Genomic DNA, 7,966 nt, shown 5'->3' on the forward strand with positions numbered 1-7,966 from the left:
GCAAAGCGTAGTGAGATGAAGCTCCATAAAAAATAGCGATCTCCAATGAGACACTCTTATCATATGACTGGTATATTCGAGCAGTTTTAACGCGGAATTTATGCTCGTTAAAAAATAGAAAAGCGATATTGAGCAGTGTTTTGGCGCATTCAAGCTCGTTAAAAAATGAACCCATCCCAGTAAATAACCATTGAGTATGTAACCTGATCAACCCTAAAAGCCTTGTTCGTGTTTTGTGCACCATCACCTCCACTTTTCATTTGGCCGATCGTTCACCTCCATCTGATTGTTTACCCATTTTGAGGAACAGCTGCGAAGAGTGATTTCACCTAGCCATCCTTGTGACACTGCCGTGATTGGAAAATTCCAACCTGTACCTGGAATCAGCTGCTAACCCTGTTTATCACTCGTTCCTCAAAAGACGAGTCTTCTTTAAGCTCTTTTCAACTGACTCGTAAAATATGAAAAGATTGCCGAGTTTTGGCCTTCCAGCTCGTTAAAGCGACCGGAAGTGCTATCCCTCCTCTAGATTTTAATCTTTTTCGACCTGAGGGATTATTGCACAAAAAGATCGAGTGCTTGTTTTGTTCGGCTCGTTAAAACGATCGAAAACTCATCCCTTCTGTATTGTTTTATACTTTTTCGGACTTAAGGGATTAGATGACGAAAAAGGAATTTTGGAGTTAACTTTACGTACCTTTTCAGACTCTCTAAAAATGAAAAGGGACCGAGTTGTCTTTGTCGTTAGACTCGTTAAACCACTAAATAGCGACAAACTTGTCTTTAGACGAGAACGAGTTTCACTATCGCTAGGCTCGTTAAAACATAGCGATGGGCTTGGCCGAAGGGTAGGTTATAGAACAAGCATATGTTATCCTCCTCAAGCTTGACAAAAATAAAGAGGTACTGGTCAGCAATGACTGGGGAAAAATTGGGAGAAAACTAAAGAAAACTTTGATGGTAGCAAGTCGCTCTTGAACATGACACTTTTCCTCCGTACCACAATCGGGTTGGGTTGTTTCATTCACCGGTCACATCACCATGGTCTCGCCATACCATCCATAATTGGGGTAATGCTACCGATCCATCGCATCAGTGTCGCCATATGTTCAAGAGAAGTCGTTCAGAAAGAGTCAACCGGGTCCCATCCACTGCCATACATTATCCTTCATCCGTTCATGACCGCCACCCTGAATCATATGTCACAGATCGTTTTCACCTCCATTAAAATCATTAGCTCCATTCCGTGTCACTGATGTGGGATTCATTAAGGCCCTCCTTTGACGGATCGCTTATTGTCAACATCAGCTCATTATCCAAGAAGTTGATCTAGGAACAACCCCTTCAGTACTTTGAAGCTTGCATGCCTCAATGGCAGGTTTCTCACTTCCGGCAACAGGTATACATCAATGACCTTCGACCAAAAGATTTTGCGTGGTGTTCGACGCCAAGTCCTGTATTCACACCACATGAATTGTACTGCAGTACCTTGAGGGTCATTATCATTATCGGTGATTCCTCTCGCGCTTGTTAACGGTTTACATCATTGACCGGTAATCAAGCGATGTCTTTCCATGTTCAACTTCAGCGCAATTCTCACATGGATCGACTTGTACTTAGAGTGAAAATCGAACGAGTTTGAAGACCCCGGATCTAGTTTCATCCATCCGGGCTGCGATATATATTCAGGAAAAATAAAGACATTTGACATGTACATCATTGCAGCAGATGATCATCCTACTCAAAGGATGATAATTTCACTAAAATTATCAGTCTACAATCAGACGATTGTCTGTGCTATGTACAAAAATGAATTTATAAAGCTGAGCATGGGAATGCCCGCCTCAGCTAGATCATGAAAGCAGTATGAATCATAATGTATTGTATTGTATCTTATTACAGGTCTCCTCCCAGCAAATGGATGAACTTCGGATCCTCCTGGATAAAGCATTTCACCTGATAAACGGCCTCATACTTTAGGGGGCAACTGTTATAGACATTTTTGTGCCTTACAGCATTGAGCATGAAATGTCCATAATCAAGGGATCCAAAGTCCCTAAACATGTTGTTCCTACCCCTAGAGGAACAAGGCCAACAAACCACAACAATTCACAGAAGTTCTCCACCTATAACACTAAAAAACAAGCCAATTCTGGATCATGTCAACTGCTCCACTGAGCATCTGCACTGAATGTCAACTGCTCCACTGTCTACCTGCGTTGAATGTCAACTGCAACAATGGCTACCTGCGCTGAGCGTAACTGGACAAGTGGCAGGCTCATTTCTCAATGTGTCAATGCTCAGGAAGCTTCCAAAATTACACTTGCATCAAGGAATTCGACTGGTGATGAGTAAGAGGTTCCAAATCTCCAAGTGGAAGCAAGAACCTCCAAGTGGACTCAAGAACTGAGAGAGGGAGAGGACACTAGTCAGTTTCATACCAGCCTCAAGCTGACTCATCCTCTCTCCAAAAGATCTATATATAGATCTCTCCTCCATGGGAAGAGGAGGCTGGAATTTTGTGATTGCAAAGAATTGCTGTTGGTTTGAGATTGGAATCATTGGGTGCTTAATGCTTTGAAGGGGGGTGAAGATAGGAATTCCATTCTGCTGGGAAGGAGATGTTGGATTGGAGCCCTCTGGGTTGTATCTCTTCCTGAACCTTGTTATTTATCAATAAAGCTATCTTGGTTTTCTCCTATATACTGATGTATCTTTGATGTATGATTGCATTAGTGTATTTGATTTACTTCTAATCCTGAATCGTTTATGAATATGAATATCTGCCTTTGTGTTATGTTCTTCTCTTGTCTCAAGTAGCTTTTCTCTTGTCGCAAGTAGCTGTTCTCTTGTCGCAAGTAGCTGTTCTCTTGTGATCTTGCAGGAAGGCAAGTAGCTGTTCTCTTGTGGTTTTGCGAGGAGGCAAGTAGCTGTGAACATCCAAAGGAGAAGAGGATCTAGATTGAGGGACAAACGGAAGACACCGGTAAGTCCATTGATCTCTCTTCTTTCCCATTTCATAAAGGAAGAAACCAGAATAGCTGTCTCTGTTTGTTGCTAAGGCACTGTCACACCTTAGGTGGATAGGGTTGTCCTTCATAGGCATTTTTCCCCACAACACAAAGATACATCAGTATATAGGAGAAAACCAAGATAGCTTTATTGATAAATAACAAGGTTCAGGAAGAGATACAACCCAGAGGGCTCCAATCTAGCATCTCCTTCCCAGCAGAATGGAATTCCTATCTTCACCTCCCTTCAAAGCATTAAACACCTAATGATCCCAGTCTCAAACCAACAACAATTCTTTGCAATAACAAAATTCCAGCCTCTGGATCTCATGGAGGAGAAATCCATATATAGATGTTTGGAGAGAGGATGAGTCAGCTTGAGATCTGACTAGTGTCCTCTCCCTCTGTCAGTTCTTGATTCCACTTGGAGGTTCTTACTTCCACTTGGAGATTTGGAACCTCTTACTCATCACCAGTCGAATTCCCTGAGGCAAGTGTCATTTTGGAAGCTTCCTGGGTTTTGACACCTTGAGGAATGAACTTGCCACATGTCCAATCTCGCTCAGCGCAGGTAGCCAGTGTTGGCTTTGACATTCAGTGCAGGTAGCCAGTGGAGCCATTGACATTCAGCACAGATGGTCAGTGGAGCAGTTGACATGATCCTGAATTGACTTGTTTTTGAGCAGTTTCAGGTGGAGAACTTCTGTGAATTGCTGTGGTTTGATAGCCTTGTTCCTCTAGGGGTAGGAACAACATGTTTAGGGACTTTGGATCCCTAAGATTATGGACATTTCATGCTCAATGCTGTAAGGCACAAAAATGTCTATAACAGTTGCCCCCTAAAGTATGAGGCCGTTTATCGGGTGAAATTCTTTATCCAGGAGGGTCCGAAGTTCATCCAATTGCTGGGAGGAGACCTGTAATAAGATACAATACAATACATTCTTTTTTATACTGCTTTCATGATCTAGCTGAGGCGGGCATTCCCATGCTCAGCTTTATAAATTCATTTTTCTGTACATAGAACAGACAATCGTCTGATGGTAGACTGATAATTTTGATGAAATTATCATCCTTTGAGTAGGATGATTATCTGCTGCAATGATGTACATGTCAATGTCTTGATGTTTCCTGAATATATATCGCAGCCCAGATGGATGAAACTAGATCCGGGGTCTTCAAACTCGTTCGATCTTCACTCTAAGTACAAGTCGATCCATGTGAGAATTGTTCTGAAGTCGAACATGGAAAGACATTGCTTGATTACCGGTCAATGAGGTAAACCGTTAACAAGCGCGAGAGGAATCACCGATAATGATAATGACCCTCAAGGTACTGCAGCACAATTCACGTGGTGTGAATAAAGGACTTGGCATCGAACACCACGCAATATCTTTCGGTCGAAGGTCATTGATGTATACCTGTCGCCGAAAGTGAGAAACTTGCCATTGAGGCATGCAAGCTTCAAAGTACTGAAGGGGTTGTTCCTAGATCAACTTCTTGGATAATGAGCTGATGTCGACAAGAAGCGATCCGTCAAAGGAGGGCCTTAATGAATCCCACATCAGTGACGCGGAACGGAGCTAATGATTTTGATGGAGGTGAAAACGATCTGTGACATATGATTCAGGGTGGCGGTCATGAATGGATGAAGGATAATGTATGGCAGTGGATGGGACCCGGTTGACTCTTTCTGAACGACTTCTCTTGAACATATGGCGACACTGATGCGATGGATCGGTAGCATTATCCCAATTATGGATGGTATGGCGAGACCATGGTGATGTGACCGGTGAATGAAACAACCCAACCCGATTGTGGTACGGATGAAAAGTGTCATGTTCAAGAGCGACCTGCTACCATCAAAGTTTTCTTTAGTTTCTCCCAATTTTTCCCCAGTCATTGCTGACCAGTACCTCTTTATTTTTTTCAAGCTTGAGGAGGATAACATATGCTTGTTCTATAACCTGCCCTTCGGGCAAGCCCATCGCTATGTTTTAACGAGCCTAGCGATATTGAAACTCGTTCTCGTCTAAAGACAAGTTTGTTGCTATTTAATGATTTTAACGAGTCTAACGACAAAGACGACTCGGTCCCTTTTCATTTTTAGAGAGTCTGAAAAGGTACATAAAGTTAACTCCAAAAGTCCTTTTTCGTCATCTAATCCCTTAGGTCCGAAAAAGTATAAAACAATACAGAAGGGATGAGTTTTCGATAGTTTTAACGAGCCGAATAAATCAAGCGCTCGATCTTTTTGTGCAATAATCCCTCAGGTCCAAAAAGATTAAAATCTAGAGGAGGGATAGCACTTCCGGTCACTTTAACGAGCTGGAAGGCCAAAACTCGGCAATCTTTTCATATTTTACGAGTCAGTTGAAAAGAGCTTAAAGAAGACTCGTCTTTTGAGGAACGAGTGATAAACAGGGTTAGCAGCTGATTCCAGGTACAGGTTGGAATTTTCCAATCACGGCAGTGTCACAAGGATGGCTAGGTGAAATCACTCTTCGCAGCTGTTCCTCAAAATGGGTAAACAATCATATGGAGGTGAACGATCGACCAAATGAAAAGTGGAGGTGATGGTGCAAACACGACCAAGGCTTTGATGGCTGATGATATTACATTCACAGTAGTTATTTACCGGGTGGTGCTTATGTTTATTTTTTAACGAGCATGAAGTCCGCGTTAAAACTGCTCAAACTTATGTTTATTTTTTAACGAGCATGAACTATGTGCTAAAACTGCTCGGATCTTGCATTTATTTTTTAACGAGCATGAACTTTGTGCCAAAACTGCTCGATGATAAGTTTGCATACCCCAGCATAATAACGCAAATCGAGGTGCATGCCCCCCAAGCTTCATTGCATTCAACTCGGTGGTTGGAATGAAGGTTTACCTTTGAGATTTTAAAAGGGGATTCGTTTCATTTTTTAATGAGGTTGACACAGTAAAAGAACTATCCTCATGACTCGTTTCATTTTTTAACAAGGTTGACACGAGATAAGAACCGTCCTCGGAGTCCAAATCCATTAGATATAGAAGGTTTCATATTCCACTGTGGCCACTTCCGCCAGATTACTCGGAGGTGGTAGGGAAAAAGTACCCATTAAGGCAGGGTCTTTTAGGAGACCTACTCCGATATTTTGGAGCGAATGATTGCTTCCATGGATCATTGGAATTCTTCCAGTAACTTGAGAACCATTGGGGAGAAATGTTTGTTGGTCGACGATTGTAATTCCTCCTTGAAAGGGAAATGCAATATTTCTAAAATAGGTCGACACAACAGCTGCCATGGCATATATCCATGGTCGTCCCAGTAGGATGTTGTAATCAAGATTCCCATCGATGACTTCAACATCTATTTCTACTGTTTTGCCCCCTAGTTCAACTTTCAAGTTATTTAGGATACCGTACGAGGTATATGTCCTTCCGTCGAATGCTTTTAATGTTGTCGCAGATCGTGACAAGGTTGGAGATCCTAAAGTTTTCCAGCAACTCATCGACATAAGACATGTAGATGCCCCCTCATTAATAATCGTTCGGTGAACAGTTTTGTTGAGGGCTTTCACTTGAACAAGGAAAGATAATTGAGCTGGTAACTGAGGATCGTACCCTTTGTGGTCAAAGGATACAAGATTGGAATCCATTGGGTCAACCCCACCTATTGCTGATAATAAAGCTTGCTCTTGGGAGAGGCAATTTTGCGGTACCTCAAGTGTCGACATAGCGGACGACGATTGGGCCAGGTCCTCTATTATATTATAATTTTGTGCTATTTTTTCACGAGGATTAACTGTCGATTTGTGCACTACTCCCTTTGGCGACTTTATCATTTGTTCAGGAATTATGTGTGGCACAACTTTGGTCAAAGTTGTTGTCGAACTACTAGGTTGTTCATTAGTCTTGTTATTCGACACCTGTGGATTCCCGTAATCTTTATTCCTCGTCAAAGCATCATTTTGCTGCTTTGATATAGACAACATAAGTACTTGGGATCGGGAAGCATTTTGATTAGCAACCAGTTCGGTTCCCGGGCTTGGAAACGGATCAGTCAACACAGCTGAGGTTTTCGAACTCTTAAAGAATCTTTTAAGCTCAGCTTTGTATGGACAATCTGTTGTCCAATGATCCTCATCGCATATGTGACACCCCGCAGGGGGTTTCCTTTTTCTCCCTTTCTTTGTCTTCTTGCCCCCTGGTTGCTTCAGTTGTTTGCCCTTGTCGTCCGACACGGCACTTACTTCCGAGGCAAGAAGTTCCTCATTTGCATTTTGACTGGAAATCTTACGGGCCTTTTTAGATATAGCCTTTGTCGATTTCATGTCTGTTGCACCAATCACGCCATCGCTGGAATGAGAGTCATTGTTTGATTTAGGAGGAGGAGGAATTGAGAATTCCGGTCTAGGGGCATCAGGTATTTTGTCGTAGAGCGTGCCGAACTGAGTGTAAACCAAGTCCAGATATTGCGCACGAGCGATGACTTGCTCTTCCGTTACGACTCCCCCTTTGCCACATCTTCCGTGATGGCAGGTAGTAATGACTTGATAAACCATTCAGCTAATAACTGATCGGGAACGTACGTTTTTACCATCCTACGACGACGTCGCCACTCATGTATATGATCAGATATGTGAGTGGCCGTTGTCTATTTGAAGTTGGTTAGGAGTTCCGTTCCCGTTTCATACCTTATGGGTAATTGAAAATGGGTTAAGAAAGTCGTGGCTAGGGTACTGAAGTTGTCAAATGAAGCTCTAGGCAATTTGATATACCATTTTGCTGCCGGACCAATTAACGTCCTCTGAAAAAGGCGAAGCCTAATCAAATCATCATTTAGGGTGCTTGATGAACACCACAGATGAAAGGTCATCACATGATTCGACGGATCTTCACCCGGATTTCCATTAAATTTAGGAATATCTGACGAAATTTTATGCAGAATCATTGGCCACCAAGGGGCA

This window comes from Pinus tabuliformis, chromosome 6 (genome assembly GCF_031772625.1).
Source record: "Pinus tabuliformis cultivar Carrire ecotype Pingquan chromosome 6, CPIR1, whole genome shotgun sequence".
NCBI lineage: Eukaryota > Viridiplantae > Streptophyta > Pinopsida > Pinales > Pinaceae > Pinus > Pinus tabuliformis.